The sequence below is a fragment of the Xenopus tropicalis genome, chromosome 2, assembly GCF_000004195.4.
Source record: "Xenopus tropicalis strain Nigerian chromosome 2, UCB_Xtro_10.0, whole genome shotgun sequence".
NCBI classification, from domain to species: domain Eukaryota; kingdom Metazoa; phylum Chordata; class Amphibia; order Anura; family Pipidae; genus Xenopus; species Xenopus tropicalis.
Window position 1 is genome coordinate 14,301,251 of NC_030678.2, and position 22,769 is coordinate 14,324,019.

At 40.4% G+C, this 22,769-nt stretch overlaps 1 protein-coding gene across 1 annotated transcript in view; it reads left to right on the plus strand.

The window, feature by feature from the left end:
* Window positions 1-22,769, plus strand: part of mrps6 (mitochondrial ribosomal protein S6) — a 41,183-nt gene that overhangs the window by 12,870 nt on the left and 5,544 nt on the right.

A 22,769-nucleotide genomic window follows, 5' to 3' on the forward strand; every position in this document is an offset into this window, starting at 1 on the left:
TTAAAGCTTGAACACTCAACAGCTTCTAATCATGAGAGCTTCATTGGAAGCGGCGGATATTGCCATAGTGGCACTGTACTTTGTTCTCGTGTTATGTTTTGGATTTTTTGCCATGTGGAAATCAAACCGAAGTACTGTGAGCGGATACTTTCTGGCAGGTCGGTCTATGACCTGGGCAGCTGTGGGTGCCTCGCTGTTTGTAAGCAATATTGGTAGTGAACACTTTATTGGACTTTCCGGATCTGGAGCCGCAAGTGGATTTGCAGTGGGTGCTTGGGAATTAAATGCCTTGTTACTTCTGCAGCTCCTTGGATGGGTCTTCATTCCGGTTTATATACGTTCAGGAGTGTATACTATGCCTGAGTATTTGTCGAGGCGATACGGTGGACATAGAATTCAAGTGTATTTTGCAGTGTTATCCTTAATTCTCTACATATTTACCAAACTCTCTGTTGACCTGTATTCAGGGGCATTGTTTATTCAAGAATCTCTGGGATGGAATCTATACTTGTCTGTGATCTTGCTCATCGGAATGACCGCTCTCCTCACAGTCACAGGTGGATTGGTTGCTGTCATCTACACAGATACCCTCCAGGCCTTGCTTATGATCATTGGAGCTCTTACTCTTACCATAATAAGCTTTGTAGAAATTGGAGGGTTTGACGAAGTAAAAAGGAGATATATGTTGGCAACTCCTAATGTCACGTCAATTTTACTGAATTATAATTTTACGAACACAAACTCGTGCCATGTCTCCCCAAAACCGGATTCCCTAAAGATGCTACGGGAGCCTTCTGATGAAGACATTCCATGGCCTGGATTTATTTTAGGTCAGACACCAGCTTCAGTGTGGTACTGGTGTGCCGACCAAGTCATTGTGCAGAGGGTTTTGGCAGCAAAAAACATATCTCATGCTAAAGGATCCACTCTCATGGCAGGATTTCTCAAAATTTTGCCCATGTTCATAATTGTTATTCCGGGAATGATCTCGAGAATATTGTTTGTTGATGATATAGCTTGCATTAATCCAGAGCACTGCCTGGCAGTGTGTGGAAGCAGAGCCGGATGCTCCAATATTGCTTATCCCCGTTTGGTAATGAAAGTCCTACCTGTAGGCTTACGAGGGCTCATGATGGCTGTTATGATTGCAGCACTCATGAGTGACTTGGACTCCATCTTCAACAGTGCAAGCACTATATTTACTCTGGACATATACAAATTCATGCGGAAGAGTGCAACATCACGTGAGCTTATGCTGGTGGGAAGAGTCTTTGTAGCCGTCATGGTGGTCATCAGTATTGCATGGGTGCCAATTATTGTTGAAATGCAGGGAGGTCAGATGTACCTCTATATTCAAGAGGTAGCAGACTATCTGACTCCTCCAGTTGCAGCTTTGTTCCTTCTGGGCGTATTTTGGAAACGCTGCAATGAACAAGGTGCATTTTACGGTGGAGTGGTTGGCTTTATACTTGGAGTTACCCGTCTGATCCTTGCCTTTGTCTATCGGGTGCCAGAATGCAATCAGCCTGATACCAGACCCAGCTTTATAAAACACGTTCACTACATGTACATAGCGACTGCTCTGTTCTGGATTACTGCCATTATTGCTGTTGTAGTGAGCCTTTTAACACAACCCCCTAAGAAGGAACAGATTCGGACCACCACTTTCTGGGCACTAAAAAACAAAACTGTGAATGAAAAGAACCACAAGGAGGACTCTTTTAATGAACAGGAAAAAAATATTATGCAGTGCACTGAAAATAACATTAAGCAAGCGCTTCCAAATGGGAAGTCTGAGGAACACATCAAAAACGTTCAAACAGAGGACATTACTCTGCTCATGGCTTACAAAGAGGAGAGCAATCCCCTGAGCTCTTTAAGTGTCTCCGAAGCAGAGACCCCAGTGGATTGCTATTCCAATGGGCAGGCAGCTCTGATGTGCCAAGTACCTACAGAGGGGGCTGCCGAGTACCAGAGCAAATGCTCCAAATTTTTTGACTGGTTCTGTGGGTATAAAAGTGAGACTGCCAGCAAACGGGCCATAAAGGCGGAGGCAGAGGACGAAGCAACTTGTTTAAAAATGCTGGAAGAGAATCCGATTGTTTCGCGAATTCTCAACACTGGACTGGTTTGTGTGTGCTCGGTGGGAATATTTATGTTCCTATATTTCTCTCTGTAAGTGGTTTGTCTGACTTTTTCAACAGGATTTAAATGTGAATCCCAAGTGTTCTGATAGGCAAAGCCTTGGAGATACGAAAGTCCACTCAAAAACACTGAAAGATTCGGTCTTCTAAGGTGTTGTTTACACTACAAAGTTCTTTGGCCATGGGATCGCGGAACACATTCGGCACTTCTGTACGTGGATTCACCTAAGAATATTGTCCTATTGTCAACCAAAAATGTAATTTATTATTTTAAAAAAGGAAAGTTTACTAGGAGACACTTAAATGTAAATTTTGTCTCGCTTGGTCCGGAGGAAGAGGTATTGGGCACACCAAATTTTTTTTACATTTTGTTTTGTAAAAATGTTTGTTATTTTTTTTTTGCAACCTACCTTAACTTTGCCTTAGTCTCTGAATTCATCTCCACCCTCCTACTTTGTTAATGAAACCACAACAACAATGGACATTCTATTAGTGCTGGGCGGTATGACCAAAAATTTATATCACGGTATTTTTTTTTATTATATCGGTATCACGGTATTTGACGGTATTTTTTTTTCCCCATGCATGATTAGGTGACCACCCCAAACACAGACAGCTCACAGAGCCTCCTGGCAATTTTTTTACTATTTCCGGGTTGCGCGCGTGATGTCAGCGCGCACGTAACGTCAGCGCGCACAACCCGGAAATAGTAAGAAAAATTGCCAGGAGGCGCCCACACCGGTATGCCGGTAAGTTAAAAATTTTTTATCATTTTAAAAAAAACAAAAAAAAACCGGTGTTCGGTATATACCGGTATACCGCCCAGCACTACATTCTATAGAAGAATAGCTCTTCTGTGTAGATATTTTTTTGATTGTTTGACGTTACCATATGAATCAGCCCAAAAGGTTCCAATTTGTTTTTTGTTTAGCCCACACTAAATCACCTAGTGATTTTTGGAACGTTGGAAGCCGTTTTAATTGTTCAATTTCTGGTTACAGAATTGCTAGTTAGAGGGAAACTATCATCAACTATCATCATTCGTTAAAGGAATACTGTCATGTGAAAATGTTTTTTTTTTTTTTTCAGAACCCATCAGTTAATAGAGCTTCTCCAGCAGAATCCTGCATTGTAATCTGTTTTTCACAAACACAAACTGATTTTTTTAAATTTAATTTTGAAATGTCACATGGGGCTAGCCATATTCTTCATTTCCCAGGGTGCCACAGCTATGTGACTTCTGCTCTGATAAACTTCAGTCACACTTTACTGCTGCGCTGCAAGTTGGAGTGATATCCCCCCCTCTCACCCCCAGCAGCCGATCAGCAGAACAATGGGAAGGGAGCAAGATAGCAGCTCCCAGAAGGTATCAGAATAGCACTCAATAGTAAGAAATCCAAGTCCGGCTTGGGACTCCTCCAGTTACATGGGAGTAGGAGAAACAATAGGTTAGCTGAAAGCAGTTCTAATGTGTAGCGCTGGCTGAAAGCTCAGACTCAGGCACAATGCACTGAGATGGCGCCTACACACCAATATTACAGCTACAAATACATTTGTTGGTTCAAGAATAAAATGTTTAATGGCAAAGGGAATTATTTGCTATGTAAACAGTGTAATTTAGAAATACAAAGTACCCCATAAAAATCATGGCAGAATCCCTTTAAACGAGAAGCTAACCCACACAGGCACATGAATTTGTCTGCAATAAATAGGATAGAGGATTATACACTACACTGTATTTATCTTGCATTATGTTCTGGGGTATTATACTTGGTACTGGCACTGGGATAGTCTGATAGAATCCATGTAAAAAAAAAAAAAGTTATGTAACTCCCAAAAATACAGGAGGGGTTGACAGCTCTGCCTAAGGCAAGAGGTTTCTAAACTGTGGGGCTGGTTCCTGTAGGAGTGCCAACAGTAAAGGATAGGAGACCCAGTTTGGAAGACAAGATAGGATGAGGTTTGGGATTGAATGTCTTTCTTTCGCTTGTACTCGTAGCCCTAGAACTTAAAAGCAGGGTTTATATTTTTGGCCCTGTTTCAATATTTGTAATATTGTTGTAAGGTAAAGCTGACCTGACCAAATTCACCAAAATCCCACAAGGTCTGAAAACTGCCCTCAGGCTTAGATCATACAGTGAGATTAGTATATGCTACTTGCTGTATAGTAAATAGTTTATTATGAACAGGTGTTGGGTGTATTATCCAGAAAGCAATATGGTACATTTTCTGTGTCGATTGTGTCTGGCAGAACCACAAATTGCTCTGTGATCATCTTTAATTTATCAACAAATTTTATCAAATTGGCATATACAGGTATTGGACCCCTTATCCAGAAACCCATTATCGAATTACAGAAAGGCCAATAATTCACATTTTTAGAAATAATTTCCTTTTTCTCTTTAATAACAAAACAGTACCTTATACTTGATCCCAAATAAGATATAATTACCCCTTATTGGGGGCAGAACAGCCCTATTGGGTTTATTTAATGGCTAAATGATTCCCTTTTCTCTGTAATAATAAAACAGTACCTGTACTTGATCCCAACTAAGATATAATTACCCCTTATTGGGGGCAGAACAGCCCTATTGGGTTTATTTAATGGTTAAATGATTCCCTTTTCTCTATAATAATAAAACAGTACCTGTACTTGATCCCAACTAAGATATAATTACCCCTTATTGGGGGCAGAACAGCCCTATTGGGTTTATTTAATGGCTAAATGATTCCCTTTTCTCTTTAATAATAAAACAGTACCTGTACTTGATCCCAACTAAGATATAATTACCCCTTATTGGGGGCAGAACAGCCCTATTGGGTTTATTTAATGGTTAAATGATTCCCTTTTCTCTGTAATAATAAAACAGTACCTGTACTTGATCCCAACTGAGATATAATTCCCCCTTATTGGGGGCAGAACAGTCCCATTGGGTTTAATTACCGTTGTAATAATTTTATTAGCAGACTTAAGGTAGGAGATCTGAATTACGGAAAGACCCCTTATCTGGAAAACCCCAGGACCCAAGCATTCTGGATAAAGGGTCCCATACCCGTACTGTATAAAACAGTAAATATTGCCCTTTTTTTTCTTTTAACTTGAGCCACCATTTTGGGATGTGCAGTGTGTAGCTCACTGGTCACATGAGAGGAAAAAAAATGGAGATATAACTGTAACAGGAAGAAATGTCCATAACGGAGCTGCCTCTGTCCATTCATTGGCTGATGTAACCCAGCATGTATGTGTGCCTTTGGGTTGGTTTAAGCCCAGTGCCTGATTCAGGCCAGAGAGACAGACTTTGGGACTTTAATGGCAGTGTTCCAGTCTTTTGATGATGGTTTCCCCTTAACATAATTCTGTAGTTATTTTTAATGAATAAAGTTCCTCATTTAATGTTGGTTACTCTTGGTCAAACCACTTTTTATTTTTGTACACGCCCCTTCACAAGTGTTGGGCGGGGCTTACAGTTCACCATCTTGCAACCATTTCCCGCTCGAGTGAGTGCTGAGAGGCTATACTAATCGGCCATTTTATTCAGTCAAGATCACACACGCCCTAAATCAGAGGCTGTTTTTATAATCCTCTTCTTTGCCTTTAGGCATGTTTTTATAACGAGAGCCCTGCTGTTTCTAAACCCCGTTTTATACTCTTTTGAGGCATTGTATTTATAATGGTTGTTTTTAATCGCTAAATTAAGAAAGCAAATGTATAATTATGGTTTTATTTTTTTTATGCCCCAAAGCGTACCTTGTGACAGACATTTATAAATTAATAAAAAGAAAATGAAGGCCTTGGTTGCAAGCACTTAATAACACTAATGAAAATGTACAAACTTTAAAAATATAATTTTGCTTTAAAGTGGAGATTTTCAGGCTGGGTTAATGAGAGAGAGAAGCAAACAAGTACTTATTAAATTAATTCTACTAAAACTGTCTTTAATGTACCTGTAAATATGAATGAAAAGGGCAGCTTTGCTGTACTCCATGGCTTCATCTCAAGGCATAGAGCTTGCAGACAACTCCTTATGTGGCTCCTTGATCTCCAATCTGATTAGGGTGCCGGCTTTATTGTATTGTAGTCATCTTTCACAACGTGTAGAAGGCACAGGTTGTTTCACAATGGTTTTTTTTGCAAACCAGCACCCTGAAGTTAAGCAGAAGGAGATTTAGGTTCATATAGGGCTGATGTGCAGCACGACAGCTGCGCTTTGAGGCAAAATCACGATTACTCTAACCGAATACTCTTCCATAAAACAACGTATAAATCAGCTGTAGTTTTTAAATCACAGTCTCCAGTTGCGAGACAAGGATTAAGTTATAGCCAGACAGTAACATGAGAGCACAAGATGTCACTAACCTAACATACCAGAGCAGGTTAGTCCTACAGACAGTTTAGATAATAGGTCCACTGATGTCAGACATTTATGGGGTCTAAAATTTGCTACCAACTTGTCTAGTAACCCACAGCAATCAATTAGCAGGTTGCCTTTACTGGTTACTGTTTATTAAACAGACCACTAATTGGTTGCTGGGGGTTACTAGATATGTGCAAATATAAGGCTTTTTATGACATTACTGTGCATTAATGGGAATAGGTGGCGGGTGGAATGAGGCCTGTAGTATGCAGATGTTTGACAGGCAGCGAATACTGGGTGTTTATAGATCATTTTTAGCACGTAGATATTGGGATGTCTTACGGGCTGGTGTTGGGGCACAGAGGGATTTTGCCCTTAAACCTCCGCACCAGAAGGGCACCCCTGGAGAAAAGCAATACTGCACAAAGTACAATCCTACTAGGAAGGTAAGCAGGAGAAAAAGCAGGGCTGGTGTGTGGCAAAAATGCTACATCAACTTAATGAAAATTATTAGTAATGGCACAGAAGTGTCTGTCTTATAGCAGCACAGACCTGCTATAGTAATGGACCAAAAATACATTATGCTGTTGGTAGACTACAACTCCCAGCATGCACGTGCATTTTCAGCATAGACGTGGCTGATTATATATTTCATCCCCTCATAATGGTGCTCCAGCCATAACATCCCACTTCGGGCCCTCCATCTGCTCTAACCCCGGGCCTGCTTCTCTGTGAAGGCAAAATTTTTCATTCCCCTGTGGTTGTGCATGTTTGGGTTCTACAGAACCTAGCTGGGCCTTGAGGATGTTGAAATACTGTAAGCCTTTGAAGTGCATGCTGGGAGCTGTAGGGCCCCATTCCTTGTCTAGAAGTTCCGTGTGTCCTAAAAGGGATATATCAACTAATTGCAATCCTTTACTTGCAACTTGAGGGCCCATAAAGCTTTTTCCATTTTATTTTTAAATTCCGTGGCCCTGCAAATTACTAAAGGAACAACTTTTTTTGCTAATTTGTGAAACATGCACTAGTCGGTCTCTTGAATTGCTGCTTCATTTGAAAACAAAAATGAGTTGTCATGGTTCCCAAATGTCTTGTGGATAATTTTGTGCAATGTTGTGCCTCAGCGATAAATATCCCCTATTTTCATCTCTGTTTCTGGGACCAGATGGGTTGTTTTGTCTAGTGAAGTATATTCTTTATATAGGGCAGCACCCCAGGAAAAAAATGTTGCCATCCTGTCTCACCACCCATAGGGCTGCTGTATAAGTTTCACTCAGTTTTAGCCTACCTGTCCCCCCCCCCCCCCCATGTCAATTTTAAAGGGTTCAGGTTCATCTGGAAAATGCTCCTATTTAATTGTGTGGCATGGCCGCCCTGTGGCTGAGATGAGGGATCAATAAGGGAAGTTGTACAGCAATCCTATTAAATAAGATGGCAGTTTTCCTGGGCTTTAATTGCCTGCTAATTATTGTTCTTGTTACCAGCATTTGCCTTTTGCCAGTGCCTCATCAGCACAACCCAGCTCTGCATACTTTGTCCATCTACAGAAGGGATTTCTATCCTGCGGCTACCCGATGTAGCGGAACTATAACTCCCAGAAACCACCCAATAAAAGAGCCAGCAAGCAGTGTCATGACACTGGGAGTTGTAGTTTCATTACAGCTGAAGAGCCACATTAACGGCCCTAATCTACAGGGTGTATTTTAAAGCAGCACATATTTCTTACAAAGCAGATCTCAGAATTGTGACGTCATAAACTTTCTTGCCTTGTGTACTTACAGACCTATGGAAATGTTAGCAGTATTTTGTGTCCATCCTATACAGTACAGAGACTTCTGAACAAATAATGTACAAATGTATTGTTAATGTTTGATGCTGAGTAAAGTCTTTTGTTTTCCCAAGTGCCATATTAAAGTGACATTTTTAATGGTATTTTGTCTGGAAAATATTTTTTTTTTTCACCAGCAGAAATGCTGTAACCGTGACTATAAATATATAGTTTAAGCTGTGTTGACAAATTGGGCACAATATAAATGGGGTTTAATTTAAAATAATTGTTATCAAATTTGTTTTCTAAATACGTTGGGGATTGTTTGATGTAGGGGGGTGAATTTACATCAGTGAATTAACTCGCAGCAGCTAATCATTTTTGAGTAGCAAAAAACAAATTTTATTAGTCCTTATAGGTTACTGCCCTCGTACTTATATTATGTCCCAGTTGGTAAGCTACAAAACATAGTAACCCATAGCAGCCAATAAGAATTTGCATTTCATTTAGTTGGGTTTATAAGCCTGTTGGGAATGAAGGTCGAAAACGGAAGATCATTTCTTAGTTTAACTATGCTCCCTGGGAGCCAGTATGGCCGAACAGATCCAGGTCAACTTGTATGTGAGTCAACTGTACATTGCTTCTCTTCATAGTTAGGGCAACCATATGCAGTTTACCTTGACCTGTGGGTTCCTTTATAATTTAGATGAGCCCAAGTTTTAAATTGCACAATTATATGAATAATGATCAAAACCCTTACATATTTGGCCAATCTGATATCTGAGGCTTGTGGTATACATGCCATATTCTTTTAGTGGCTTTGAAGTGCCCAAACCCAACCAAGGAGCCTTTTATTAGTTTTCCATTAAAACTAACATCAGGGTCCTCTCATGCACTGAGGGTGCCCCCTAAGATCCTAAATATATGGCTGTCACACTGATTACAGGTCTGTGAGCTCTGGGGCAGGGGCATGGCTCTGTCCTATATGGTCTGCCATCTTATCAAGTCTGAGGGGTTAAGCAAAGCTAGTATGAAAGCATAATATTTTTGCCTATAAAGCCTAATGGCACGTGCTTGGTGGTTATTATGTTGTACAACACTATATGATTAAATGTGGTTTCCTGCATGAAACGCGTAGGCAACCTGATACCATGCTGATCTCTGAAGCGTAGGTAGCACTGGATGTGATACAACACTATATTAAAGCCAGTGGCATTTGTGCTGTTGCATTGGCAAAAATATGACTGTATGTTCCTTTAATTCGAGTGTGGTTGAATGTAGAAAAGTGCTCTCATACCAGTGGTGTATTAATGCCATAAAATTATAGGTTTAAATAAGTGTGTCATTTAGAGAGAGCCCAAATTATAAAGTTTGCTAAACCGTGTTCTGGTTTGGCACTACAATACCTAAAAGCCAAAATATGTCAAGTATTCTCACTATATTGCTTCACTCTCCTCTAGTCAATGTGGGTCTCTATAAAAATATACCTCATAAAACAGCTTATATGTAAAACCCTGCTTCATCTAAATAAACCATTTTCATAAAAATATGCTATATGTTTAGTAGTATGTGCTATTTAAACAGGAATTGCTCCAGCGCTCATTCTTGGAAAACAATGTGTTTTAAGTTTCACTTGAAACTGGATGAAATAGAAAACAATGATGGGATTAATTTCCCCTTGAAAATGTGTGAAATAGAAAACAATGATGGGATTAACTTCCCCTTGACTTGGGGAAATAGAAAACAATGATGTGATTAACTTCCCCTTGAAAATGTGTCAAGGGCAGGCGTTCACTGACTATTCTATTCCTCTACTGTTCTAAGCCTCCATAGGACTCCGTGGTACTCGACAGATCAAACCTGCCCAATTTTTTTTTGCCAAAAAAAGTGAACTAAATGTTAATAAATCTTGAATTATTGAAGTTATTTTAGAAAAACTCAAATTTTGGGGGTAAAATTTCCAAAAAACTTTTCGAGAAACAGTATCGGGAAAAATATAGTACAGGTATGGGATCCCTTATCTGGAAACCAGTTATCCAGAAAGCTCCGAATTACGGAAAGCCCGTCTCCCATAGACTCCATTTTAATCAAATAATTCAGAATTTTAAAACTGATTTCCTTTTTCTCTGTAATAATAAAACAGTACCTGTACTTGATCCCAACTAAGATATAATTACCCCTTATTGGGGCAGAACAGCCCTATTGGGTTTATTTAATGGTTAAATGATTCCCTTTTCTCTGTAATAATAAAACAGTACCTTGTAATTGATCCCAACTAAGATATAATTACCCCTTATTGGGGGCAGAACAGTCCTATTGGGTTTATTTCATGGTTAAATGATTCCCTTTTCTCTGTAATAATAAAACAGTACCTGTACTTGATCCCAACTAAGATATAATTACCCCTTATTGGGGCAGAACAGCCCTATTGGGTTTATTTAATGGTTAAATGATTCCCTTTTCTCTGTAATAATAAAACAGTACCTGTACTTGATCCCAACTAAGATATAATTACCCCTTATTGGGGCAGAACAGCCCTATTGGGTTTATTTAATGGTTAAATGATTCCCTTTTCTCTGTAATAATAAAACAGTACCTTGTAACTGATCCCAACTAAGATATAAATAATCCTTTTTAAGGTTTAATTAATGTTTTATTGATTTTTTAATAGACTTAACATATGGAGATCCAAATGACGGAAAAACCCCTTGTCCGGAATACCCTTGGTCCCAAGCATTCTGGATCCTATAGCTGTACTGGCAAAAACCCATTTTAGGTCTTAGTTCCCCTTTAATGTAGCTCTAAACAAGGATTAAACCTTTCTAAAAAGAGCCTTGTGCTCCCTGCATTGAACAGTTGCAATAAAAGGACAGTTTGGGGTTTAAAATGAGTTCTAGCAACAAAAATGATAGTATAACTTGCCTAGAATTATTAACCCAGATTTTCTGTTAGTCACCAGGATTTATACAGAGTTTGGGGGCATGGTTGGGCATAAATGGAAGCATACTGAGGCATGGCCGAGCTTTCCTGTGGCCGTTGAAGCCTAGATCACCCAACTTGTGGCTCTTACAGTATTGCTGGGGGTTTTTCGCCACAGTCTTCTGAGAGTTACAGTTATGCAGTGCTTTACTTATACAGATAAGTGTTTGGAATACTAATAGGGTCATTTAACAGCAGCAAGCAAGACTGATGCATAAGGAACCTTTCAGTTGGCAAATTATTTGCACAGAAGAGCAACTTCTGTGCAGGCTTTTAGTCTTCAATGACTGCTAATGGAAACCTTTGAAGCGACTGTGATTTGAGGGCATCTGCGGCCATTTATTATTTGTGTTCTTCTGTAACCTGTAATCTAAATCTATATCCGCCTGCTTTGGCTTCTTTGTATTTCAGACCTCCCCAGGTTCCTTGTTATTAGACTGAATCTACCAAACACTGTGCTTTGCCTGAAGGAAAATGTTCTATTCAGCTTTCCAGTATACATTCATGGCAAATTTTTAATGTTTTTAAAGTAATTTGTAATTGCTATGAAAAAGTAAAGCGCCCCTGTTTCCCGCCTATTTGTGTGGTAAATGTTATACTGGCCCTGGCCGGTGAAATACCAGCCAGATGGCAACCCTAGTGGTGATTGCCCAACCAGGTTGTGGTGTCACTACTTTTTGGTGTATAAGGCTTTATAAATGTTTTTTTTTTATATAAGAGAGTACACCATAAGTACCGCTAGACATCATATTGCACTTTATCACTGTGTTATGTTAATACACAATAAAAATATCCATCAGGTTTGAAATGTGGTTTAATTAAAATTTTGTTTGCTAAGGATTTTTCTAAAGACTGTGAATTAACTGCCCTTCTGGGCTCATCAGGTTTGGTACAGTAACAGCAGCAGCAGGTTGGGAAATTGATTTTTGGGTTAGCTTTGGCATTTCGTTAGGTTCCATAGGTTATATATAAAATTATTAATGTAAAGGTTCCAAACAAAAGGGTTAATATAGAGCACTACATACATCTGGAATCTTATTATGAGCTCAGGGACCCCAGCTAACTATATCAGGGTGACTGTTACCCCAATGTTTCTATATATCTGTAACCTTGTTATGGGCTAAGGGGGCCCAGCCTGAAGGCCAGTTGGGGGGGATTTGGGGTGAGTGCTTATTTGTGCCGTGGGTACCCCTGGAACTATAGCAGGGTGACTGTTACCCCAATGTTTCTATATATCTGTAACCTTGTTATGAGCTAAGGGGGCCCAGCCTGAAGGCCAGTTAGGGGGGGATTTGGGGTGAGTGCTTATTTGTGCCGTGGGTACCCCTGGAACTATAGCAGGGTGACGGTTACCCCAATGTTTCTATATATCTGTAAACTTGTTATGAGCTAAGGGGGCCCAGCCTGAAGGCCAGTTAGGGGAGATTTGGGGTGAGTGCTTATTGGTGCCCTGGGTAACCCTGGAACTATAGCAGGGTGACTGTTACCCCAATGTTTCTATATATCTGTAACCTTGTTATGAGCTAAGTCAATACAGGCCCCCACGCTGAAATCCAGGATGATTTGGCTTTGCCCTGTTAAACCCTGACAATGACGCTTTTCTCTTCATTGGAAGGGATCGGCTGTTAGTGTTTTGAATGTCACTACAAATGGGGCAATAAATGTTACCCGTGTGGCATTGCACATATAAGTTACAACAATAGCCATTTCAAATCTAGGCATGTTTAATGCCACCTCTGCTGCATTAACCTGCTGTTGTATCCCCTAAAATCATCCCCAGCTATTAAACACCACTAATACATTCAGTTTGCAGCCTTTTATAGTAGGTTTCTGCGTATATTGGATCAGATCAGTTCATGCGGGGAGCTCACTGCTGTTCTGTGAACGTGTGGTTCGGGGGCATATTCCGTCGCGCATTGCTGCCCAGTGTCGGACCTGCGCTACCAGGGATTCTAGACCATTAAAATGCAGATATTCATTTTGTAGATCAGTAACAGACTGTGAATGTTCCCAAAAGGCACAGGAGTCCTTCAGATAACTTAGGACTCAAATGCTTTCAGCTTACAGCCAAAGTGACTGTGAGGGAGAATGAATGCACAGGCACGGAATATTTGGACGTATTTTCTCGCTGGTTCAGGCCTTGATGTGGATTTTTTACAGAAATGCATAAAACTACAGGGTCCATGATGGCTTTTTCATTTGGTGCGAAAGATATAGCCCAGCATTTTATAGCACAATTATTGAATGCAGATGCGCCCGAGGCTTTTAACCTGAAGGGAATAATCGCAGTGAAATGCCTTGGCCGCCTTAATTGGCAACATGGTGTTTCTTACCCTTTAATTATGTTCCTGTTTTTTATAGTACAATAAAGCTTGTGCTGCTATGGGCAAGCGTCACAGTCACTTTCATTGTAAGATGTAGCTACCGTCTGTGCCAGCATTTATTACCACATTCAAATTCTGCCCTGTTTCCAAAAAGAAAAAAAAAAAAGTTGGGACATTGCAAAATTTAAATAAAAAGAGAATGAGATGATTTGCAAATCCTTTAAACCTTATATCCAACTGCAAATACCTGTACTGGTATCGGACCTGTTATCCGGAAACCAGTTATCAAGAAAGCTCTGACTTGCGGGAAGGTCATCTCCCATACACTGCACTTTAATCAAATAATTCAAATTTTAAATAAATAAACAAACATTTCCTTTTTCTCTTTAATAATAAAACTGTACCTTGTACTTCCCAACTAAGATATAATTACCCCTTATTGGGGGCAGAACAATCCTATTGGGTTTATTTAATGGTTAAATGATTCCCTTTTCTCTGTAATAATAAAACAGTACCTGTACTTGATCCCAACTAAGATATAATTACCCCTTATTGGGGGCAGAACAGCCCTATTGGGTTTATTTCATGGTTAAATGATTCCCTTTTCTCTGTAATAATAAAACAGTACCTGTACTTGATCCCAACTAAGATATAATTACCCCTTATTGGGGCAGAACAGCCCTATTGGGTTTATTTAATGGTTAAATGATTCCCTTTTCTCTGTAATAATAAAACAGTACCTGTACTTGATCCCAACTAAGATATAATTACCCCTTATTGGGGGCAGAACAGCCCTATTGGGTTTATTTAAAGGTTAAATGATTCCCTTTTCTCTGTAATAATAAAACAGTACCTGTACTTGATCCCAACTAAGATATAATTACCCCTTATTGGGGGCAGAACAATCCTATTGGGTTTATTTAATGGTTAAATGATTCCCTTTTCTCTGTAATAATAAAACAATACCTGTACTTGATCCCAACTAAGATATAATTACCCCTTATTAGAGGCAAAACAATCCTATTGGGTTTATTTCATGGTTAAATGATTTTTAGTCGATTTAAGTTATGGAGATCTAAATGACAGAGAGACCCCTTATCCAGAAAGCCCCAGGTCCCAAGCATTATGGATAATGGGTCCAATATCTGTACTACAAAGACAACACATGTTGAAACGGAGAAATGTTCTGAAAAATGTGTAAATTTGATACCATGACATGTTGGCAGGACGTGTTTTCCTTGTTTCTGTACTGAGGAGACCAATTGCTGGAGCTTTGAAAGTTAAATTTTGTTGATGTTGACAGGACGGCAGCATATGTTGCTCCAGAACCTGTATGTATCATTCGGCATTAATGGTGCCGTCCCAGATGAGCTCTGCTCACAGGACAGTTTTTCACTTCATCTCAGTCCATTTTAACTGAGCTTGGGCCCAGAGAAGGCGGTGCTGTTTCTGGATCATGTTTATAAATGGATCCTTCTTTGCACGATGGAGTTGTAACTTGTGCCGGACTGTGTTCCCTGACAAAGACTAGTATCCCTGAGCCCACACACTGATTTCCACCTGAGGGGCCAAACATCACGGCCATTCAGTGTTGACTCACCCTTGTGTACAGAGATTTCTCCAGATTCCCAGAATTCTTTTAATGTTACAATGTGCTGTAGGTGATGAAATCCTGAATTCTTTCCAATTTTACACTGAGGAATGTTATTAAAGGTAAAGGAAAGTCTCAATCACTGGGGGGTGCTTGGTACCTGCCCCTCCGCCCCAGGCTGCTTTTGTTAGTAGAAAACTGCACCGGCCCAGGGGTAACCGCGAGCAAGTGATCCTCTTCCTACTATGACCTCAAAAGGTGCCTACTGCATGTGCCTGATATTAATTGGAGCAGAGGCAGTGAGCATGCCCTTAATAGTCTGAGAGAGAAGGAGGGCTCAGAAAGCAAAAGGGGGTGGAGCTTCATGCTAGGCAAGGAAGGAAATAAAAGAGCTGCAGTTCATCTGCTTGTAATAGAGAAACAAAATAAATCTGCCTGCAGGGAAAAAAGGTTTGTAATTGTGGGGGATGCTTACAGTATTTTTAAGTACTTATACTTTAATAAATGGGGTTTTCCACACAACTGACTGTGGCCAAAGTTGCATAACTGCAAATGCTCTAGCGGTCATAAATGTCCTCCCTTATCCACAACTGCGGGTAACAGTTCTCTTAATAACTCTCAGAAAAACATTATTAGTGTTTTGTTCTGTTGTATATTTTCCCTTTTTATTTGTCTAATGGGCTAGTCTGACTGAATGCACCCTTGATGCGCCAGGATCCCATTATTATCAGTCTGACTAACCCCCTTAAGGGCAGTGACAGACAGGAAGATTAGTCGCCCCGCAACAAGTCTTCTTTGCCGCGGGCGACTAATCTCCCGCGCAATTCCTCTCAAGGCAACTTCGGGCGACTTCCGTAAATCGTAACAACGCTTATGCCATCCCACCGGCAATTTACATTCTTACCGGTGGGATGGCATTTGTCGCGGGGTGACTAATCTCCCTGTCTGTCACTGCCCTAAGGGCAAGGACAGACTTAGCTACTAGTAGCAGCTACTTGTCACGGCTACTAAAATAGACAATGCTGATCATTTACTGATAATTGTCTCTACATGTGTTTTAGCAGAGGCAATTCTCAGTATTGTCTATGGCAGGGGATTTTCTGGGGTTTAGTAGCCGTGACAAGTAGCTGCTACAATGTAGCTGCATGTGTCTTCACCCTAACAAGAAGCGAAACAGTCTTTTTGACTAGGACCCCAACATACATGGTCTGTTGTTATTGGTGTTATGGTCAGCCAACAGAATGAGGTCTGTTGTTTTTGGCAGCATATCTTTCCAAACAGGGCCATAATGGAATTTTTCAATGAAAAACATGCCGCAAAGATTTATTATATGCTACGCAGCTTCGGCATCCTCCCGTACTAAGCACATTTCTGCAGGAACAACCCCTAGAATAAAATTTTTAACATGGGTGGAGGCAATGGCAGCTAACATGGAGCAGAAAGTGTTGCCTGTGCCTTTTTGTTGTGCACAAGTTTAACACTAGTGTGCAAATAAACACAAAAATATTCTTGAAAATCGATTCAGACCTCAGACCGTTAGCACATCTATTAAAGGACGTTTGTATTTGCGAAGTATTGATTTAAGCTGTTTTCATACCTTTCCGTGTATAGGCTGGTTATTTATATCCCTATCCTAAACGCGCCCTTGGTAAGTATGTAACATTCCATTACTCGCCCATTGCACACCCACGTGCCTTTGAAAACGAGCCACACATTTTAAAATATAGCTTTTTTATCTGCTGTTTTCCATATTGTTTAAAGAAAATGTAAAGCCTCAAACTAGATGAGTTTATTATTATTTAGAGCGCTCTTCCGAGCACTATCGCAATTTATATCCTTTTCTAGTTTTAGTAGATATCAGTCATTTTTAAACAACGCTGCTACCCGCTGTTTGCTTCAGCTAACGGGCAGAAAATGTAATTCATTGGGAAAAGCGACTTCTTGTCATGTTGCGCTGCTTAGAGATGACCTGACATATGTCAGATGCCTCTTCTCTCTACTCAATAACTTCATTTTCTATGCAGAGGTACAGCACAAGACTTTCCTTTTCTCACAAAATTAATTTTCGAATTTTCAGATTTTCAGAGTGTAGCCAGTTGGCTGAAAGCAGGTGGCCTTGTTTCAAATTCATTATATTAGCACAGTGTTAAAACTACTAATATCTCGAAATCTAGTAAACAAGAACTAATGTTAATTGCAAATGTGATTAGAAGAACATTCTTTGAGGGTTTAAATTCTATTGTGGCTGATTATTATCCTATGTATAGCCCTTTATAGTGATTGTACTTTATTTACGGTACATAAATTCCTGCCCCAGTGGAGCTTACATTCCCTATAACATACGCACTCTCTTTTAACACTGACATAGTGTAGCCCTAATTTAAGATGGAGTGATATGGGTATTCCGGCATGGCGATGGTTGTACGCCTTAATGCAATTGCAGTAGGATTAGAGATGGTTTTCCTGTGAATGGCTTGCGGTTTTTATTCTGGTTATGCCTGTAAATAGCAGTCACGCTAATATCTAGATAGTAGATAGATAGTCTTGCTGAATTGATAGAATGAGTATAATTATTGTTAGTAATGGCCATTTCTAGTAGGAATAAAATGCAAATTTGCCATTGTATTTTTCTGTAATATAAGTCTTAGTACAGGGGAACACCTATAATGGCAAGCAGTAGTTTTATAGTACCTGTACACGTTATGAGAAAACACGGGGGGTTTCCATACTATGGAAGGTTCCATTTTTAGCCCTGTTTGCCTGGTCATGCCGCCACAGTAGGACAAAAGGAGGTTACTCGTGAGCCACAGTCAAATGTAAAAAGACTTGGGGAGCAACACAAGCACCATAAAAGTTCATGGAGGAGCCAAATAAGGGCTGTGATTGGCTATTAGGGGCCTCTATGCACCCTATCAGCTTACAGGGGGCTTTATTTGGTAGGAAATCTTGTTTTTATTCAACCAAAACTTGCCCCCAAGTCAGGAATTCAAAAATAACTGCCTGGTTTGGGGGCACTGAGAGCAACATCCAAGGGGTTGGGGAGCAACATGTTCCCCCCGAGCCACTGGTTGGGGATTTTAGAAAAAAAATAGAAGTAGAAATTATAGCTAAAAGCTTAAAGGAGAAGGAAAGTAAAAAACTGGCATGGATATACTGTATTTGATTAGGGCATCAGCCCCCCTCCTGAACCGCCGCATTGCCAACTCACCCCCTGCCTCTGGATCGGCGCACCATCCCGCAGAAGAATCTCCGGTCTTCATTATTTGGCGCCGACATTTCAAAATTGCTTACGTCACTTCCCCTTTCTCCTTGCTTCTAATGCGCATGCGCCTCTTCCTGATCGCAGTGACGTAAGCAGTACTGACGGGCACGCTTTTCTTCTGTTATTAGAGATGTAAGTGGTTTAAATTGTTCCATATGAAATTATATGTTTAATAATATAGGCTAAGTTATTGAGCTCATGTTGTTTTTAGACTTTCCTTCTCCTTTAAGGGGTTGACTTGTTACATCCTGGGAATAACGGTGGCCCCACCTGGGCAGATATAAGTTACTGATTTAGTAGCTTATCTGTCTGTGTATGGGGCCTCCTGATGGGCATAACCAACCAATATCAGGCCAAAAAACTTGCAGATGTCGATCACGCAGGTTTGATTTTCCTGTCAGAGCAAGAACCACATTGGCTCGTTGATGCGGCCCTCGCCCAATGGCCTCTATCCCCATTGTTGCCCTAGTGCCAAATGAGCAAATCAGTCCAATTATCGCATTAGGTGGGTATTACGGGGAAAGATCCACTCACAAACCACCTCATCAAACCAACAGATCTTATAATATATAGCCAGCTTTAGTTCTGAAAGCCAATCTGGATAGTTTAGGAGTCCCGAAAAGAGAGGTCCAAATGGTTTTTAGGGTGGCATAAGATTGCAGTAATGGAGAATTAAACCCAACCCATTTTCACCAAATACACAATCAAATATAATTATTTTTGTTTCATTTGTTTAATTAGGTTTTCTTCATGTTTGAAAATCAGATGATGTTTTAGGTCACATTCATATAAAAATATAGACAATTTTAAAGGCTTCACAAGCACCAGTGTACCTGTAGATGTAGCCATGATCCTAATTTAATCAGATTTGTTTTCACTGAAATGATACTAAAGTTCAATGATTTGTTTTATCCCGGATAATTCAGGCGAAAGAGGATTCAAAAATATTTGTCGACCAAACAAAACAGGACTGTTGTTACAAGATATTCGACAAATTTTGAATCATACAATTACTTAACCTTGTTTCAATGCCGGCGGCATCAACAAATTCTTGTGCTCAGGAACGAGGCGCTATTAACTGTCACCTCTAGCTGTCGCTTGAATGAATCCTCTCATTATGCATTATGTGTTCTCGGGGAGGAGATTAATAACCTACATATTTAAATGAATTACATTTCGTTAAAAAGGTGACTCCGAAAAGTTTACCCGTGGGGGCCCCTTACTGATGCCAGCAGAGAGAAGCACTTAAACACTTCCAGCATTCAGTCTGCCTCGGGGAACCTCCAATGTATTTGATTTTTAACTCAGGATATTTAGCTTTAAAGTCCATTCTTGCTCAATGTTTACTGCCATTGTGTTTATAGCTTAGGTGGTTAGATAAAATCATATGCTATTGGGAAATATACTGTATTATTTCTTGGTTTATATGGGATTCACTGTGTCCAACTATCACAGTCTCAGATTGAAGTGTAGCGAGAGCAATGCCAAAGTGATAACTCCATTCTCAAACTTGTTTTAAACCCTTAAGGATTTCACCAAACTGGAATATATATATATCGGTAAATATTGCCCTTTTACATCCTTTCCCTTGAGCCGCCATTTAGTGATGGGCTGTGTGCTCCCTCAGAGATCAGCTGACAGGAAATAATGCAGCTCTAACTGTAACAGGAAGTAGTGTGGGAGCAAAAGGCAGAACTCTGTCCATTCATTGGCTGATGGGGCCTAGCGTGTATGTGTGCCTTGGCTTTAAATCCTATGATCCCAGGGAGCGGCCCTTAGTACTTAAAATGGCAGTTTTTTATTTAGGATTACCCAATGGCACATACTACAAAAAAAAGTATATTTTTATGAAAATGGTTTATTTAGATGAAGCAGGGCTTTACATATGAGCTGTTTATGTAATATATTTTATAGAGACCCACATTGTTTGGGGGTTATAGTTTTCCTTGAACAACAGTGCAAGATCTATGAATATAAAGGACGATTGTCGGTGGAGAGGGCAGGGAAGGGAGGGGTTTATAGGCCGTTACAAATATACCGGCAAGTACATTGCCAATAAATTTGTGGCAGATGCTGGGCCTAGTTGGGGATTTACCAGCCAGGCCAGCCAAATACCAGCCAGGTGACAACCCTGTACATAGATTGGTGCATCAGACTTTCCTATCCACATATCTATACACAGGTACACCCATCACTGGTGAGGCCTTTGGATGTACCTGTCAGCTGTCCCTGTTTAGGCACAGTCCCAATTTTGTAGATACCCCCCCCCCCCCCCCCCCAAATTACTTACCATGGCGTGGGTGCCGACACAAAACACTGCCACAAGACAAATCCTGTGATACATAAATTATAATAGGTACTTAAACTGAAATTACAATTGCAGGTTGGTGGTAGGACACACATTTCACACTGTTCCACCCACAGTGGAACACAAAAACACGCAGTCACTGTTTACTGTTGTACTCTATTTAACTGGCTATACATGTAAAGATCCACTCATTTGATATGGTTGCCAAATGAGCAGTCATTTTTAAACCTTATAGTTCAGAATATGCCCGGTATTTAGACAGATATTGTTAAGGAAGGCCTGTCCGAGGGCCCCATGCATGGGCCAATAAGTTGCTGGAAGGACTTAATCTACTATACCTGATATATATATATCTCGCTGCTCCTTACCTCTGGAACTCTATCCCTGAATCCCTCCGTAGGGAACACTCACCCACTCTCTGTAAGATAAAGCTCAGCTGTTACCTTCTGGAGCACTAAACCACTATTTTGCCCAGTCCTGCGCTTAAGGGCAAATGCCCATACCTGGTGCACTCTTACCTTCCAATTTGTGCCTGTATGTTACCCAACCACTTAGATTGTAAGCTCTACGGGGCAGGGACCTCCTTCCTACTGTGTCTCATACCCCATGGCACTTACTTCCTGTGTATTTATACTTATTTATTGTATTTATTATAACACTTGTCCTCCCTGTGTGTAATTGTGTATATTGTGATGCTTTATAAATGAAGTTATACACACATATATATATATATATATATATATATATATATATATATATATATAAAAGCAAATGATTGAGTACAGCCAGACCCACGCTATTCAACTCATTTAAGTACCTTATACAGTGAAAATTGGCGCCACACTTTCTGTTGCTTAGTGACACACAGTAAACAACAAGTGAGCGCGATGCATTGATCAAATATGTGTTTATAGCGTGGGCAAAATCAATAAAGAAAAGATGAGGAAACGAAAAAAAGCATATAATAAAGTAGCACGAGAAAGGAAAGCAGAGAGAGCATAGTTCAGATAGATTAGATAAGTTAAATTGAGCGGAAGTTGCCCACCCAGCGGATCAATCAATGCAACGCACTCATTTGTCTTATCTATGGCCTACAATGACATCCCCAATTTATTTTTGACCATCTTTAATAATCTTAAGGGGAGGAAATTCAGACATTATTGAAACATATTAGTCGTATCAATAGCCTGAAGGGCTGGAATGGGCAGTCATGCTTTGAAGGCAAGAAATGTCACCCCCTTACATTTTTCTTCATGTCACTTGTACCACCAAATAGTCATCTGACCACAATGTACTAATAATATAATCATGTGCTTATATTTGATCTAAAAATAAGGGTCATTCCTGCAAAGCAAAAAATAAAAAGGGTTATAATCAGACAAATGTTACGCTGTTTTTTAAATGGGTTTGTCCCCCAGCGCCCACAGAAAACAGCAAATTTAGGTCAAAGTGAACCAGAAATCTTAATATTGTTCTTATTTAGAATCTATTCCAGGATGGGACTATAGCTGTGGGGTATAGTAGGGAGAGATGGTGCGTATAGTAGCAGTGGGGGGATAATAGCCTCTGGGAAGGGACTGGGGCTGTGGGATAGCAGGTATAGTAGGGAGAGATGGTGCCTATAGTAGCAGTGGGGGGATAATAGCCTCTGGGAAGGGACTGGGGCTGTGGGATAGCAGGTATAGTAGGGAGAGATGGTGCCTATAGTAGCAGTGGGGGGATAATAGCCTCTGGGAAGGGACTGGGGCTGTGGGATAGCAGGTATAGTAGGGAGAGATGGTGCCTATAGTAGCAGTGGGGGGATAATAGCCTCTGGGAAGGGACTGGGGCTGTGGGATAGCAGGTATAGTAGGGAGAGATGGTGCCTATAGTAGCAGTGGGGGATAATAGCCTCTGGGAAGGGACTGGGGCTGTGGGATAGCAGGTATAGTAGGGAGAGATGGTGCCTATAGTAGCAGTGGGATAATAGCCTCTGGGAAGGGACTGGGGCTGTGGGATAGCAGGTATAGTAGGGAGAGATGGTGCGTATAGTAGCAGT